This window comes from Pseudophryne corroboree (assembly GCF_028390025.1).
Source record: "Pseudophryne corroboree isolate aPseCor3 chromosome 3 unlocalized genomic scaffold, aPseCor3.hap2 SUPER_3_unloc_11, whole genome shotgun sequence".
Taxonomy (NCBI): domain Eukaryota; kingdom Metazoa; phylum Chordata; class Amphibia; order Anura; family Myobatrachidae; genus Pseudophryne; species Pseudophryne corroboree.
The window spans coordinates 2,892,288-2,910,622 of NW_026967499.1; the positions used below are offsets into that span (position 1 = coordinate 2,892,288).

Genomic DNA, 18,335 nt, shown 5'->3' on the forward strand with positions numbered 1-18,335 from the left:
TAAGCAAGCAATCCGGGCTCCAGCACTGGGATTTCGCGCACGAGGTTGGGGTGCTTGGGATGCAGGACAGTTCATCCTCCGATGTCCGATTTTCCCACAGCCATAGCACTTTTTGTCCAGGCGTGGCTCCGATGTCCTCTGATTACTGGCAGGGGCACTGCGGGGCGGTTGCTGGCCAAAAGCACCCGGGTTGGAAGATGCTTGCTTTGGGAGGCGATGAGCTGAAGAGGGCTGTCCCCCTGGTGGTACAGTCTTTTGGGGTTGGCTGCTGGTTGGGCGCTTCTGCCCCTGCGGCCGAATTGCCACATACTTGTCTGCTAACTGGGCAGCCATCTTTAAACTGGGTAGCTCCCGATCTAGCACCCACTCCTTCACTTCTTGGGCGCACCTGCGGTAGAACTGCTCCCTGCAGATCAGGTCAATCAATGCGTCCCATGTAGTGGCTTCCGAATCCTTCTCCCACTTCACCACGTACTGCCGCAGCTGGGTGGCGAACTGCTCATGGGTGCTGCTAGGATTCTTGGGCAAGTCTCTGAACTTCTTCCTGTAAGACTCTGGAGTGATGAAGAATCGCTGGAGGAGGGCCTTCGCGACTTCGTCGTAGTTCCCACAGTCCTCCGTGGCCACTCATCGATAGGCCTCCAATGCCTCTCCATGCAGAGTGGGCACAAGGTGTCTCACCCACCTCTGACTTGGGTAGATCTTGTAGTTTACAAGTCCTTTCAAAAACTTGCAAATGTCCATCAATGTCCCCATCACTGTCTGCAAACTTGGCAAACTGAACACGTCCTGATCTATGTACAATGTCACGATTCGGGTATCTGGACGCCATTACTTGCCTTTTAGATGTCTCCTGAGGCTGGCTCAGCATTCCAAGTACGGATCTCATCTGTGTCCACATTCTGCATATCCCTCCTGTCACTCTGAGATGCTGTCACAGCGGCGCCATGTTTGAATCTTGCATGGTGTCTCCCGTTCTCCGCGGCCTCCGCCGCCGCTCCTGTGTTATAGTTACAGGTTGTCAGAGTGGTGCCTCATGTCTGCCGCGGCCCTGCTGTCATCCATGTGTCTCAGTCTACAATTGTCACTCTGATGTCTCCTGTCCTCTGCGGGCGCGCCGCCATTGCTATTATGATTCCACATGTTTTTTCCAAACCAGCTTTCCCTCCAAGTACTAACATGGGCGCAGCCATGTTGGTTCCAGTCACATGCTCTGTTTCCACCAATCTGCTGCACTATGGAATCTGCATGATTGGCCAGCCAATGCCTGTATCTGAACCAGGAAATGGTCAGTGCTTTGTTTGTCATACCTTGTTCCAGTCTCTCTCTCCTGTGGATGTTTCTCCAGGTTCCAGCTCCTGTCTCCAGCATCCGCTAAGAGACCCGCACCTGCCTTCCATCCTGCGGTGCAGCATGACTCTGCAGTCCTCTGTGGCTGTTCCAGCTTCCAGCTATTAACTCATCTGCTTCCAGCGGCCAGCTTCCAACAGTATCCAGCTTCCTTAAAGTGCCGGTGTTGTTCTAGCGGATTCCTACTTACCAGCAATATCCACCAACCACCGGTAACCATTCTTCAGTTCTTCTGTTTCCACGCTCCCTAGCATCTTACAGTATTTACTCCGTGTCTTTATCACCTGGCTGATTCCATTCAGCATCCACTCCGTGTCTCCACCACCTGGCTGGTTCCATCCAGTAACTCCAACAGTTTATTCCAGTTACCAGCTTCATCTAATACACCTACTGGTGTGTTCCTCGGCTATCTCCACTACTACAGCCAGGCCTGGTAAGGTTATTCCATCAAAGGACTTTTACATCTGTTCTTCAACCTACCAGTGCTCTGTGATACCTTTTATGGTTAAGTGTTCCAGGAACTGTATTATCTGCCACTGCTATTATCAACTGTGAATGCTGTTGTGATTACACGGAGTCTGTTTAATAAAACTTTTAACCTGGTTGTCATGGTCACAACTTCAGGTTTCCTTCTACACTTACATGTCCAGGGGTCTGATTAAACCTCCCAAGTTTTATTTCAGTCCAGCCCCTACAACTGAGCCTTCCTCCTGTCAGCCAAAACCCTCAGTTGTGACACACAACAGCTGACAACGGCTCCCGGTGTACCACGGCCCGTGGTGCCCGCTCATCACGCCGAATCTGGATGATGATCAAGCGCTCTTGCTCCGCTGCCCTTTCCCCCAATTCCTCTAGCCGATCTGCTAGGGTATCCGGGCCGCCCCCCCCCCCGCTCCCCCCCCACCCCCACCCCCACCCCGCGACGTTGGGATCCTGGCCCTGCTAGGGATTGCTGGGAAACATTGCTGCTGTGAGAGAGGGCGGGGCTTGTGGGTCTCACCGGTTCCTTACGAAGGTCCACTGTTGGGCCGTCCTCTTCGATGCTGACGCTGTCAGTGCTTTCCACCTCTGCCCGATAAGCCTCCACCATGCTCATGAGCGCCGCCTTCATGATGCTTCTGGACGCGTTGAAAGGGATATCCACACCCTTCTCCTGGCACACGATCTCCAGATCATCCTTGGATATTCAGCTGGATTCCGCCATCTTGTGCGTTCTCCTGCGCTGCAGTTACTCCTCCCCTGAGTAACTCGGCTTCTCCAATCGGGTGATGAAAAGCCGCCTGGGATTATCCCACTGCTACCACCAATTTCTGTGACAGGACCAGTGTTCGCAAAAATGCGCTATAGCGCGTTTTTTACCCGGTATTGATGTTCAGGGACTCACATTTCCAACATGCGTGAGTCCTCTGGGACGCGCTCCGCTGCAGCCAATCCCTAGCCTGGCAGATTGATTGGCGTGGCGGCCCGGCGCCAGGCTTTAAAAAGAGGAGGTGGAGCCTTGCCAGTCAGGACATGACAGCGCAGCTCCGTGGCAGAGATCTTCTGTGACAGTGGGTAACCCGTGGCTGGGGAGGGGGTTTGGCTTCTGAGTGCTGCCAGTGGTCCGTGGCCGGGGAGAAGGGAGTCGGGTGCTCCGCGATCTCACGGTAGATATTTGCTTTACACAGTGGCGTGGGGAGAGGGGGGCTGTCTGTTCCTGCGGTGGGGGCTGGTTCAGGGACGGCACTACAACGAGTCTCTTTGACTCATTAAATGCCGCGAACAGCGCTGCGCCTGTTCGCCCGCCCTTCACCAGTGCCCCAGAGCCCGTGTGTTAAGACCAGCACTGCACAGCCAGTCACTTGGGTCCTGTCTCCCGGCCAGTAAAAGGTCCGCTCTCCTTCTCCTCCGTACCTATTTTACTAATCTAAACTCCCCTCTATTGCTGCTGACACAGACACCGGGCTGGAAGGGGAGGACAGGGGCCGCTCTCTCAGCCCTTGCCTACTTCTATTACAGCCCTGCATACCTCCCAACTTTCAAAATTGTCAAAAGGGACTTCCGTGCCGAAAAGGGGAGTGTCTACATAAAAATGGGAGTGGCTTTGCATAAAGGGGCGTGGCCTTACGGCAATTCCGCAATCGCGAGCCAAGGCCCCATTCTTGTTACTAGGGGGGCATGGCCAGCGCTCAGTGAGCTGCTGGCATGCCCCCAGTACCTCCATGAATAGACGCTGTGTGCGCATGCGCACAGCGTCTATTCACTCGGCTCTGCTGTGAGTGCAAAAGCCTCCCAAATGTCCCCCCCACCACCGCGGGACACTGCTGGCCACGGGTGGGACAGCGGGACTGTCCCGCAAAAATTGGGACAGTTGGGAGGTATGCCCCTGTCCTGACCGTCCCCGGCTCCAAAAGTCCATCGGAGGAATTTGCAGAGGCACTGGCAGTCGTGTCCATACACCACTGACTTCAAGCAATGTGACAGTAGTACAAGCCCCTCTCTCAAACACTCCCTTTCCCCTGCCTCCATCTATCCCCTCTCTCGATCTCCACCCTTTCTCTCTCGCTCTGTCCGTCTCGTTCTCTCTCTCTCTCTCGTTCCCTCGCTCTGTCCGTCTCGTTCCCTCGCTCTGTCCGTCTCGTTCCCTCGCTCTGTCCGTCTCGTTCCCTCGCTCTGTCCGTCTCGTTCCCTCGCTCTGTCTGTCTCGTTCCCTCGCTCTGTCCGTCTCGTTCCCTCGCTCTGTCTGTCTCGTTCCCTCGCTCTGTCCGTCTCGTTCCCTCGCTCTGTCCGTCTCGTTCCCTCGCTCTGTCCGTCTCGTTCCCTCGCTCTGTCCGTCTCGTTCCCTCGCTCTGTCCGTCTCGTTCTCTCGCTCTGTCCGTCTCGTTCTCTCGCTCTGTCCGTCTCGCTCTGTCCGTCTCGTTCTCTCGCTCTGTCCGTCTCGTTCCCTCTCTCTCTCTCTGTCCGTCTCGTTCCCTCTCTCTCTCTCTGTCCGTCTCGTTCCCTCTCTCTCTCTCTGTCCGTCTCGTTCCCTCTCCCTCCCCCTCTCTCTCTCGTTCCCTCTCTCTCTCTGTCCGTCTCGTTCCCTCTCCCTCCTGCTCTCTCTCTCGTTCCCTCTCTCTCTGGCCGTCTCGTTCTCTCTCTCTCTCTCATTCCCTCTCTCTCTCTCTCTCTCTGTCAGTCTCATTCCCTCCCTCTCTCTCTGTCCGTCTCCCCGTTCCCTCTCTCTCTCTGTCCGTCTCCTCGTTCCTTCTCTCTCTCTGTCCGTCTCCTCGTTCCCTCTCTCTCTGTCCGTCTCCTCGTTCCCTCTCTCTCTGTCCGTCTCCTCGTTCCCTCTCTCTGTCCGTCTCCTCGTTCCCTCTCTCTCTGTCCGTCTCCTCGTTCCCTCTCTCTCTGTCCGTCTCCTCATTCCCTCTCTCTCTGTCCGTCTCCTCGTTCCCTCTCTCTCTCTCTCTCTCTCTCTCTCCGTCTCCTCGCTCTCTCTCTCTCCGTCTCCTCGCTCTCTCTCTCCGTCTCCTCGCTCTCTCTCTCCGTCTCCTCGCTCTCTCTCTCTCTCCGTCTCCTTGCTCTCTCTCTCTCTCTCTGTCCGTCTCCTCTCTCTCTGTCCGTCTCCTCGCTCTCTCTCTCTGTCCGTCCGTCCGTCTCCTCGTTCCCTCTCTCTCTCTGTCCGTCTCCTCGTTCCCTCTCTCTCTCTGTCCGTCTCCTCGTTCCCTCTCTCTCTCTGTCCGTCTCCTCGTTCCCTCTCTCTCTCTGTCCGTCTCCTCGTTCCCTCTCTCTCTCGTCCGTCTCCTCGTTCCCCCTCTCTCTCTGCCTGTCTCCTCGTTCCCTCTCTCTCTTTCATTCCCTCTCTCTGTCTGTCTCGTTCCCTCTCTCTCTGTCCGTCTCGTTCCCTCTCTCTCTCTCTGTCCGTCTCGTTCCCTCTCTCTCTCTCTGTCCATCTCGTTCCCTCTCTCTCTCTCTGTCCGTCTTGTTCCCTCTCTGTCTCCCCACCTCTCTCTCTCTGTTCGTCCCGCGCCCTCTCTCTGTCCGTCTCTTCTTCTCTGTCTCCCCCCTCAGTCAGTTTCTCTATTCCCCCTACAGCCCCCCTCTCTCTTCCCCCTACACCCACCTCACTCTCTTCCCACTATAGTCACTGATTGCAAAATATGCGCTATATCGCGTTTTACGCACTACAAGCAGAGAGGTCTCTGAGTGACCAGTGTGTCTCTGCTAATAATACTGTTTCAGTGCCTCTCTTGCCATCAAATCACCACTGGTAGCTTCTCCCCATTCAATCGCGCTGCCCGCAGCTTCTCCCCGTTTAAAATGTATAACGTGATCTGCCTGGCTCAGTGGTTGTATAGGTGGTTCTACCTGGTGCAATGTATATAACGTACTCTGACTGGCGCAATGTATATAACGTGCTCTGCCTGGCGCAATGTATATAACGTGCTCTGTCTGTCGCAAAGTGTATAACGTGCTCTGTCTGTCGCAAAGTGTATAACGTGCTCTGTCTGTCGCAAAGTGTATAACGTGCTCTGTCTGTCGCAAAGTGTATAACGTGCTCTGTCGCAAAGTGTATAACGTGCTCTGTCTGTCGCAAAGTGTATAACGTGCTCTGTCTGTCGCAAAGTGTATAACGTGCTCTGTCTGTCGCAAAGTGTATAACGTGCTCTGTCTGTCGCAAAGTGTATAACGTGCTCTGTCTGTCGCAATGTATATAATGTGCTCTGCCTGGCGCAATGTATATAACGTGCTCTGCCAGACGCAATGTGTATAACGTGCTCTGCCAGGCGCAATGTGTATAGCGTGCTCTGCCTGGCGCAAAGTGTATAGCGTGCTCTGCCTGGCGCAAAGTGTATAGCGTGCTCTGCCTGGCGCAAAGTGTATAGCGTGCTCTGCCTGGCGCAAAGTGTATAGCGTGCTCTGCCTGGCGCAAAGTGTATAGCGTGCTCTGCCTGGCGCAAAGTGTATAGCGTGCTCTGCCTGGCGCAAAGTGTATAGCGTGCTCTGCCTGGCGCAAAGTGTATAGCGTGCTCTGCCTGGCGCAAAGTGTATAGCGTGCTCTGCCTGGCGCAAAGTGTATAGCGTGCTCTGCCTGGCGCAAAGTGTATAGCGTGCTCTGCCTGGCGCAAAGTGTATAGCGTGCTCTGCCTGGCGCAAAGTGTATAGCGTGCTCTGCCTGGCGTAAAGTGTATAGCGTGCTCTGCCTGGCGCAATGTGTATAACGTGCTCTGCCTGGCACAATGTGTATAGGTGGTTCTGCTTGGTGCAATGTCTATAATGTGCTCTACCTGGTGCAATGCGTATAATGTGCTCTGCCTGGCGCAGTGTGTATAGGAGGTTCTACCTGGTGCAATGTGTATAAGCGGCACTACTGTGTGGTGTAATGTGAATTGCCACTATTATGTGGCCAAGCCCCTTCCCCACAAAGCCAGACGCCTAAGTTTTTGTTTTGTTGTTGTGTTTTTATATTTGAATAATTAATAAGAACCTTCAATCCGATGGGACCCACAAAAGAACAGTTAGGACCCCAATTTTTAAAAGTGAGGGGTCCCTGGGACCCACTTTTTTTTCGTCTCAGCGCAATCACTGAGGACGGTCCCGTACGAAAGCACTCGCGTCCTGTCTCCTGCGCACAGAATGGAGGGTTAGGTCACACGAGGCCTGACCACATAGGGGATTCCCGCTTACCGTCAGCAACCGCCTGTTACTGACTCCACCCGCTACGTTGTGGGCGGGTTTATGCTGCCACCACCAAACTCCTAACCTGCCGTGGCGTTTGGAACCACATTTCTGCTCTGTATGTGCCGACGCCTTGTCTTACCACACCTGTGTGGTGTTGACGAATCCCCACTAGCCATTTGCTAGGCCTCAACCGGTAGCTGGCGGAAGGCGGAACTTGGAGACGCTAAATGCTTTCTTGGACAGCCGGAGGATGGGGCTAATGGTTGGCATAACCCTGTAGGTCACAAGATGAAGCAATCTTCTTGAGGCAGATGTTTATTTTCTCAATAATAGCCTTAAAAAAGACTCATCCCTATTGCTAGGGACAACAGCATACAACAAGATGTTCCAGCAAAATAAAGATGGTACAATACAATACAATGGGGCAGCAGCCCTCCTTTTATCCTACTCCAATAGACATTACCACAGGGGGTAAGCCCGCCCTGTGGTGTACAACCAATCAGTGTTTACCCATGGGCTGTGCATGTCTTGGTCACATGCACAACTAACATTGTTCCCTATGGACAGTGGGGAGTGGTCGTTCTCCTTTGCCTGTCCCATCCTGGAGGATCAGGATACGCCCCGGTGCCGTTCAGTCTAGGCTGGGGGAAGTTTTCCTGCCTAAACTGACTTCCAGAAACCTGCACGGGACCTAGCCCACTGCCTGCAGCCTGGATTTGGGCTCCAGAGCTGGGCAGCCTAGCTCCCCGGTCCAGGTTTCCTGGCCACTACGGGTGATCTCCTCCATGGAGCTCCAGAAAAACACTCGGCTTGTTTCAAAGCTGAGCTTCTTCTCTCTCTCTCCCAATGCCCCTTTCAAGAGTGAGGCTGGAAGGGAAAGTATTCCGTTTTTGGGGAAAAGGTCTGGGAGAATCCATCAGCCTGCACAGCCATGGATTCCCCCTTCCTGGGACACACAACCAAGTAAGTGCAATTTACCTTTAAATACATTTCATATTCCCAGGCACTGCAGTGCCTCATAACACAATATATATGTTATTGCAATTAAAACAATGTTTTTATTCTGGTTTTAACTTCTGTGCCCTGATATGAAGCCCGGCAGCTCAGTACGCTTGTCCCGGCCGCCGCAGCTCTGTGTCTCTGGAGCGCTGAGGCACCGGGAGTGTAGCTCCCGGTCCCCAGTGTCCAGTGCCCTACACATACCCCCGCCGCTAGGGAGGTGGCTAGCCCAGACCCCTTGAGCGGCGCACTCTGGTGGCCTCGACGCACAGGGAGCCGGCTAGTCTGGTCCCCTGTGTGCGGCGCTGTATCCGGTGCCCTCGCTGCAGCGTCCGGTAGGGAGCTGGGCTGCGGCGCACCGCCCAGCAGCCCAGGACGTTTGTCCCGGCTGCTGCGGCTGACCACCTCCGATGGGCTGAGTCGCTGGGAGCAGAGCTCCCGGCCCCCCAGCAGAGGCAACCACAGAGCGCGCTGCAGCGGGAGCTGAGCTCCCACCCGCAGCGGCTCACCCTTCTCCCCCGACGCACACACAGCTCCCGGACTCCGGCGGCGCACACCTGATGGCTGCAGTGGGAGCTGATCTCCCGGCTGCAGCGGTTCCCCTCTCCCCCGGCGCGCACACTCTGCTCAGTACGCCGGGGGCTGCCCTCACTGCCGCGGTCGCTGGAGAGGTCCGGGACCGTGGCACACCTTTAAAATACACTTTTAAAAGCATTTTAAACACCTGGCGCCTAGCGCCCTATACATTTTAAATATGGAGCCAAGCTCCCATTGTCCTTATAATGGCGCCGGGCACTAGGGGTTAACCCCTTCAGTGCCGCGGCGGCCATTGTCCACGTGGGCTGGGGTCTCTCCGGCCACAGTGGTCTCAGGATGTTTCTAGAACTTTGGTGGGTTACAAAGTCCATGTATAGTTCAATTTCTAAGAATGGTCATCGTTTGTCTCATAATCACATTCTGATGATTCAACGCCACATCTGATATCTCAGCATTGGGTCAGGAGTCAGATAGTGAGGTCACTAATAGCCCGAGCTATGATGATCTCATTAGAGCGGTACGCCAGCTGCTAGGTTGCACTGAAACATATGAGGTTTTATTGCTAGCAGACTATGGGTGACTGTGTGTTTTTCTTATTCATATCTCTGAATAAGCATTTAATAGAAGCATGGCTAAATCCAGTTAAACACTTTTCTGGGACAACACGATTTCTGTCTAAATATCTTTTCCCACAGGCTATGACAACTAAATCGCCATCGGTGGAGTCTTCAGTTTCTAAACTTTCACTAAAATTGACTATTCCAGTCCCGGGTGCAGCTACGCTTAAAGACCCCTCGGAGAGTAAGCTGGAGGCCATGCTAAAATCCATGTATACAGCAACAGGGGTGATGCTTACACCTGTTTGAGTTGGAGCTTGGGTTAACAAGGCTGTAGTTGCATGAAACAGCTCAGGTTAGGCCTACAACAGGGTTTTTCCTCAGACCAGCTTTTATTTCTTACCGATCACATTTGTGAATTGGTTGAGTATTTAGGTACGGCTTCGTTGGACGTTGGACAAGTTTGTTCTTGGCTTGTGGCCCGACAGCCGCTGTGATTGTGTTCTTGACAGGCCGAGGCCGAGTCAAAACCAGAAGTAGAGGCGTTGCCTTCCACTGATGTTATTTGGTCCTGAATTGGACAAATGGATTACTCAGTCAACAGGAAAGGAAATACGCTGGACCAGCGTTCAAATCTTTTAGACCTCAGTCCTTTTTTTTAGATAAGAATAATTTATTGTCACTGTACATGAACATGTGCAGCGAAATTACATACAGTTCATGTCATATACACAGAAGGGCAGAAGCGATTCCTTAACCTAGTGGTACAACATCTTAAACACCTCTAACGTCTCCCCGATGGCAAGAGGGAAAAAAACACATTACAGGGATGACCCCAATCTTCAATCATCTTGGTTGCCTTTGACAGACTCCTCGCGGTGAGTACATCCGCCAACCTAGGCAAGGGTTGGCCGATGATCCTCTCTGCGGATTTAATCACTCTTTCCAAGGCAACAAGATCCGAGCACTTGGCATTACCATACTACACCGTGATCGCGTAGGTCAGCAAGCTCTCAATCACGCAGCGGTAGAAGTTAACGAGTTGATTGCTACAGACCTGCTACTCGGAGCTTCCGTAAGAAGAAAAGACGCTGCTGAGCCTTCCCGACCACAGACGTGATATGCAAGAACCATGATAAATCTTCCGTGAACTTAATCCCCAAAAATTTCACATCGGTAACCCTTTCCACCTCCTCACCATTCAAAATCAGCGGACAGATGTCGATTTTTTTAGATTTCCTAAAGTCTATCACAACCGCCTTGGTTTTCTTACTGTTTAATAACAGGTTGTTTTTAACCCCCCACTCAGCGAGTCTTCTGTCACTTCTAGCAAGGTTTGAGAATCCGGCAGCTGAGACTTGCCCAAGGAAGTGGTTGTCTGCAGATGAATAAGACGAGGGGGTTGGATGTAGTTCCTTCTCATGTACAAGGGGAAATGAGGAACGTAGGCGGGGCTAAGAGTCAGTGAGTTGTAGTTCTTGAGAATGAGGCTGAAGTAGGGAACTGTGGCTTGTGGACGATGACTAAAAGACATAGTTGTAGACAAAGAACTGCGGGTTGTGGTTTGAAAGACGAGACTGTAGATAATGAACTGTGGAACTGTGAATGATGATAAAAGACGTGGCTGGAGACAAAGAACGGTGAACTGTGACTTGAAAGACGAGGTTATAGATAATCAACTGTGGAACTGTGGACGGTAGTTTAAAGACGTGGCTGGAGACAAAGATCTGCAGACTGTGGCTTGAAATATGAGGCAGAAAGACAGAGGCCGTCCGTGCTCAAAGGGTTTAACTGGACTGGGTTTTCCTGGAGCGCTTCCACAGGCAGCAGTAGGTTAGGAACGGCAGGGCTGCAGCAGCAACTGAGAACCGGCTAAGCTGGGTTAGGAGAAACCAGAATACGGCAAGAATTCTGTGAGCAAAGGGCTAAAGCACCTACAACAGGGTTGTAACTTGAAGCACTGGCCTCCCTGTCAAAAACCAGCCCCCTTTTATAAGGATAACTCTCCCTGGATTGGCTGGAAGGAAACAGGAAACCAAACTATGCCTCAGACTTGGTCTCCAACATGGTGGTGCCCAGTAATGCAGACATCTCTGCATAGCCTCACAGCTCACTGCCCCTGGTCTCCTAGCAACATTCCGGCAAGAGAGACCCGCTGCAGCGGCGTCCCGCCGCCACGAGCGAACCCCCTCACCGCCGCTACCACTGCCCACGGACCTGGTGCGGCAGCACTCCTCCTGTGCTGCCCACAAGCCGCATGTGAAGCCAGCCCCGCGGCCCCAGCACACAGGTAAGACCCCGGCGCTGACTTCTTCTCACCACCTCTCTGTAACCACTCTCATCTCCACCGGTTATCAAACCCACCAAAGTGGTATCATCTTCAAACTTAATCACAGAGATTGTCTACAAATTAGACTCACAGTCAGAGGTATACAAGGAATACAAGAAGGGACTTGAAACACAATCCTGCGGAACTCCTACACTTAACACCAGTTCAGAAGACAGGTCAGAGCCCAGTCTGACTGCGGGCGATGTGTCAAGAAATCCAACAGCCAATCACATATGGCAGCATCATATCAGATTCGTAAAAGCTTTTTTACTAACACCGCCGGCACTACCGTGTTAAAGGCGGAACTATAATCCACAAATAACAATCTAGCATAGGTGTCTCTATTTTCAACATGACAAAGTACTCTACTAAGCACCATAAGAGCTGCGTCCTCAGTTGATCTGTTCGACCGATAGGCAAACTGATTAGGGTCAAATCCCAATGGGATGACACATTTTAGATGGACCAAAACAATTCTCTCAAAACATTTCATTATCAATGAAGTGAGAGCAATCGGCCTATAGTCGTACAGACCAATGACCGACGCAGACTTAGGAATTGGAACAATTCTTGAAGTTTTGAAGCACCGTGGAACAGTGCATTGACTCAGAGAAAAGTTTTAAATCTTTGTAAAAATGCCTGCCAACTGCTCAGCACATGCCCATAATACTCTGCCTGAAATACAGTCCGGGCCAGGAGCCTTCCTTACGTTCTTTCTGCTGACACAATCCCTAACCTCAACTTCAGTCAGGGTCAAAAAACTATCTCAATGGAATCTAAAAGAGTTACCTGTAGAAGAGTCAACCTCTTCAAAATGTGCATAAAAGTGATTTAGCTCAGCAGATGAAGGACCGCCCATCCTGACAGAAGTAGAACTTTTATAATCAGAGATGTATTTAATTCCTCTCCACATCGTTCTTGCATCACCCGATTCTTTAAAATGGTTTTCAGTCTTACTCGAGTAAGCTTCCTTAGCAAGACGAATACCCTTTTTTAAATTAAACCGGGAAATCATATAAGCTAATTTGTCTTTTACTCTAAACGCCCTATTCCTAGCTCTCAATAAGGTACGAACCTCACTGTTCATCCAAGGTTTGTCATTTGGGAAGGTACGAGCTAACTTCCTCTTAGTAACACTTTCTATGCAACAATTAATATACAATGACACCATTGATGCCCAACGATCGTTATCAACACCTAAATCCCCAGTAGCCTCCTCAATAAACTGATCCCAATCAATACACTCAAAGCAACCCTGCAAACATAATAAAGCTCCCTCTGGCCAGACTTCAACTTCCTTAGTAATTGGTTGATCCCTCCCTAATACCGACAAATATCTGGGAATTAACCAGAGTGATGAGTGATCGGACTGCCCAACATGATGACACAAAAGACATTTGTATGCATGCTCAACACATACCTCCCAACATGACCCTCTCCAGGAGGGACAGAATGCTCTGCTCCTGGACTTCCCTCTTAATTTGTGATTGCCATCACCTGTGCTGAAACACCTTTCTTATCCATTAACCTGTTTAACACAGGTGCTGGCAATCATAGAGAAAGGGAAAAGTCCAGAAGCAGAGCATTGTGTCCCTCCTGGAGAGGGTCATGTTGGGAGGTATGTCAACATTAGGGGTGGGGTGGGCTAGAGGAACAACCATGCAGAGGGACGTGGTTTTCAACAAACCACTAACCATCATCAGGACACAAAGGCCGCTGACAAGCCAGTGGCATGACGGGCTCCCAGCCCATCTCGGCTGTGGGAGCACACCTTCAGACGTTTCACTTCGCGTGGTTTCAGATATCACAGATGGTTGGATCCGCAATTTTGTTTTCAAAGGTTTCAAAATTGAGTTTGTCTACCACCGATGCGGTTTTTCACGACAGGTCTGCCTGTGTCAGCAGACAAGTGAGCAGGTCTGCAGACCGCTGTTCAGTTTCTCATACATTCAACAGTTTTGGTTCAGGTTCCAGTACACCAACAAGGTTTTATTCCAATCTTTTTGTAGTACCAAAGCCGGATGGCTTGGTCACACCGATATGGAACCTAAAGGGGTTCAATCTGTACGTCACTTACTACACATTCAAGATGGAATCCCTACGGTCAGTGATTGCTGGTTTAGAACCACAGCTATTCATGATTTTGCGGGATCTCAATGATGTGTACTTACACATTCCAATTTGGCCACCGCATCAGGCGTACTTAAGTTTGCAGTACAACAAGCGCCTCGGTTATTCACAAAGGTGATGTCTGTGGTGATAGTTCATCTCAGATCCCTGGGAGTGATAATCATTCCATACTTAGATGACCTTCTTATCAAGGCTTCGTCTCAACAAATACCTCTTAAGCATGCCTTACTGTTGTACGGTGTACTAGTTCAGTACGTTTGGATTGTCAACTTAAAAAAAAAAAAAAATCAAATCGCGTCCTGTGTCAAAGAATTACATTTTAGGAATGATTCTGATTACGGTGGATCAACGCATTTACCTGCCATAACAGAAAGTACATGCTATTCATCATCTAGATATGCAAGGGGATGGGGAACGGGGATGTCCTCTGCACTAGGATGATTACGGCTCATTTATAATCAAAGTTTCCCCTAATTATATGATTACAAGGAATAAATCATCATTCATCATAGGGGGTGCCGCCATAGACAATAAAATACAGAACAACACAAGACAGAGAAAGATTGTCTCTTTGCTGGCGCACTCAAGGGAAGAAGAATAAATTTATTTATATTTATAATATTTATTAAAAAGTAACTTTTATTAACTTTATTTAAAAATAATGCAATTGAGAAAAATGTGAACAAGTATGTGCAAAATTCTGTGATTTCCGTGAGATGATTCACAAATGTAAAGAAAAAGATTTGAAAAAAATAATAGTAAATAATAAACAACTGTTACCCAATGCTTGATTTTTGTTTTTATAATAAAAGGCTGTTACACAATGCTTGATTTTTATTAAATTGCTTGGATATATATTCTGGATCGTGAGTGAATAAGTGGTGATTATACATTATATATCATTGATAAATTTTACCCACTTTGTGGTCCACTTTATTATACAGATGAGGTATTTACGTTCACTCACATGTGGGTGAAGGAGAGTTAGAGTTATGGGTAATAATCCTATCTGATCAGATATTGGTTGCACATAAGATTTATTGAAGAGTATTCAAATCTCTATTCATAATTAGGTGCGATCAATAAGCAGCAGTCTGTGATACAAACTCTAAATTTGGCAATGTGCACCATCTATGTCTGACATATATTCATCAAACTTAGGGTGTATGTTTTAGTAGCAAGCTCTGTAATTAACAATATTCAAGTAATCAGAAAATTAATATCAGAGCTGTAATAGATATAGGGCTTACACTGAGTTCCCATATGGATTATATCTAGGGAACATTGTGCATATATCACTGTGGGTAATATCCCACTGTTATTGGTGGGAGTGCATTTTGGATTTATTAGAGGTCATTCATGTCTCTATCTGTAGTTAAATACGATCATAAACAACAGTCTGTGGTGCAGACTTTATGTTAAACAGTATGCCCCCTCTGTGTCTGAATCATATTCTTTAAACACGGCGTGTGTATTCAGGCTGCAAGCTCCGTGGTTGACAGTGTTGATACAATCATAGACAACAGTCTGTGATGCAGACTTTATCAGTGTGCACCCTCTGTGTCTCAGTTATATTTATTAGGCACAGTGTATATGTTCAGGCTGCAAGTTCCGTGATTAACAATGTTGACCCGGTCAGGAATTGGTAGCTGGAACTACAATGGATATACAGCTGTATGTAGACTGTTGTCTATGATTGTATCAACACTGTCAACCACGGAGCTTGCAGCCTGAATACACACGCCGTGTTTAAAGAATATGATTCAGACACAGAGGGGGCATACTGTTTAACATAAAGTCTGCACCACAGACTGTTGTTTATGATCGTATTTAACTACAGATAGAGACATGAATGACCTCTAATAAATCCAAAATGCACTCCCACCAATAACAGTGGGATATTACCCACAGTGATATATGCACAATGTTCCCTAGATATAATCCATATGGGAACTCAGTGTAAGCCCTATATCTATTACAGCTCTGATATTAATTTTCTGATTACTTGAATATTGTTAATTACAGAGCTTGCTACTGAAACATACACCCTAATAGGCCCTACTCACTCGGCGATTCGCCGCCGAGGTGCCCGACGGCCGATACGGCCGACGAGCAACCCGGCGGCGGGGGGGCAGTGACGGGGGGAGTGAAGTTTCTTCACTCCCCCCGTCACCCGGCTGCATTGAAGTGCAGGCTAATATGGACGAGATCGTCCATATTGGCCTGCATGCACAGCCGACGGGAGATCAGCGATGAACGAGCGCGGGGACGCGCATCGTTCATCGCTGTAGTCTCCACACTGAAAGATATGAACGAGTTCTCGTTCATTTATGAACGAGATCGTTCATATCTTTCAAATTATCGCTAGGTGTGTAGGGCCTATAAGTTTGATGAATATATGTCAGACATAGATGGTGCACATTGCCAAATTTAGAGTTTGTATCACAGACTGCTGCTTATTGATCGCACCTAATTATGAATAGAGATTTGAATACTCTTCAATAAATCTTATGTGCAACCAATATCTGATCAGATAGGATTATTACCCATAACTCTAACTCTCCTTCACCCACATGTGAGTGAACGTAAATACCTCATCTGTATAATAAAGTGGACCACAAAGTGGGTAAAATTTATCAATGATATATAATGTATAATCACCACTTATTCACTCACGATCCAGAATATATATCCAAGCAATTTAATAAAAATCAAGCATTGTGTAACAGCCTTTTATTATAAAAACAAAAATCAAGCATTGGGTAACAGTTGTTTATTATTTACTATTATTTTTTTCAAATCTTTTTCTTTACATTTGTGAATCATCTCACGGAAATCACAGAATTTTGCACATACTTGTTCACATTTTTCTCAATTGCATTATTTTTAAATAAAGTTAATAAAAGTTACTTTTTAATAAATATTATAAATATAAATAAATTTATTCTTCTTCCCTTGAGTGCGCCAGCAAAGAGACAATCTTTCTCTGTCTTGTGTTATTCATCATCTAGTACTGCCAGTGCTCAAACCACGGACAGTCTCGGTGCATTTGTGCATTCGACTGTTGAGACAGATGGGGGCATCTTTCAAAACACTCCAGTTCGGAAGATTTCCGCTTCAGGTCCCTTTCAGCTGGATCTTCTCGCATAGTGATCCGGCTCTCGTCTACAAATTCATCAGATGGTGCGCTTGTCTCCAGGGCCAGAGTATCACTACTCTTGTGGCTCCACATACACAATCTCACTGCGGGAAAAAGGTTTGGAGTCTGGAATTGGATAATTCTGACGACGGACGCAAGTCTCAAAGGTTGGGGAGCAGTGGTCCAACATTGTCCCGTTTCAGGGTCTATGTTCAGACCGAGATAGATTACTGTCAATCAGTGTCCTGGAACTCAGGGCAATTTACAGCGCTCTGCGTCAGGCAGTTCACTTGCTCCTGTCTCAAGCTGTTCAGGTCATGTTGGACAATGCGACGGAAGTCGCATACATCAACAAACCAGGAGGGACTGGAAGTCGCATGGCCATGCAAAAGTTGCTCAATTGGGCCGAACATCACCACATGATATTGTTGGCGGTCTTCATTCCAGGAATACACAACTGGGAAGCAGATTATCTCAGTCGTCAGGATTTTCCTCCAGGAGAATGGGCCTTACATCCAGAAGTGTTCCAGCTATTAGTCCAGTGGTGGAGTTACCCAAAGGTGGATCTAATGGCTTCTCACCATAATCATCAGACAGTTATGTGTCCAGAACAAGAGATCCAAAGACAGTGGCAGTGGATGCTCTCACCATAGCATGGCCATACAGCCTTGTGTATCTATTTCCGTTTCCGCTGCTTCCTCGGTTGCTAAAGCGGATCAAACGAGAGTCCACGACCGTCATACTAATGGAACCTCGTTGGCCTCGGAGAGTGTGGTTCTCTGATCTCCATGGTCTACTCGCAGATGATCCCTGGCTGATTCCGCTACGTCCAGACCTACTACAGCAGGGGTCGTTCCTTTACCCTGATTTAGCGCAGCTGCGTTTTTGGGGTGGCTGTTGAAACCACTGTCAAGACAAGAGGTCATTCCACAGTTGGTTATACCAACCGTGGCCCTCATTCCGAGTTGATCGCTCGCTAGCTGCTTTTAGCAGCAGTGCAAACACTAAGCCGCCGCCCTCTGGGAGTGTATCTTAGCTTAGCAGAATAGTGCTGAAATTTTTTCAAGCAGTTTCAGATTAGCTGCAGACCTACTCCTACCTTGCGATCACTTCAGTCTGTTTAGTTCCTGCTTTGATGTCACAAACACGCCCTGCGTTCGGCCAGCCACTCCCCCGTTTCCTCAGGCACACCTGCATTTTTACCTGACACGCCTGCGTTTTTTAGCACACTCCCGGAAAACGCTCAGTTACCACCCAGAAACACCCACTTCCTGTCAATTACTCACCGATCAGCAGAGCGACTGAAAAGCGCCGCTCGACCTTGTGTGAAACTGCATAGTTTTGTGTGAAAGTACGTCACGTGTGCGCACTGCGGACAGTACGCATGCGCAGAAATGCAGATTTTTAGCCTGATCGCTGTGCTGCGAACAACGACAGCTAGCGATCAACTCGGAATGACCCCCCATGTTACGTGCTAGGAAGCCAGTTTCAGCAGCTCATTATCACAGGATTTGGCGAGCTTATATTGGTTGGTGTGAAGCTAGGCTGTTTCCGACATCTTCTTTCAAGTTATCCCATCTTTTGCTATTTTTACAGACGGGGTTAGATGAAGGACTACGTTTCGCAACACTAATGGTGCAGGTCTCTGTCT

At 49.1% G+C, this 18,335-nt stretch overlaps 2 protein-coding genes across 3 annotated transcripts in view; both read left to right on the forward strand.

The window, feature by feature from the left end:
* Positions 1 to 18,335, forward strand: part of LOC134983294 (oocyte zinc finger protein XlCOF7.1-like) — a 223,708-nt gene that overhangs the window by 162,336 nt on the left and 43,037 nt on the right. The gene's annotated exons all lie outside the window — the stretch shown is intronic.
* LOC134983285 (gastrula zinc finger protein XlCGF26.1-like) overlaps positions 1 to 18,335 on the forward strand; it is a 53,700-nt gene that overhangs the window by 8,728 nt on the left and 26,637 nt on the right. The window lies entirely within an intron of this gene.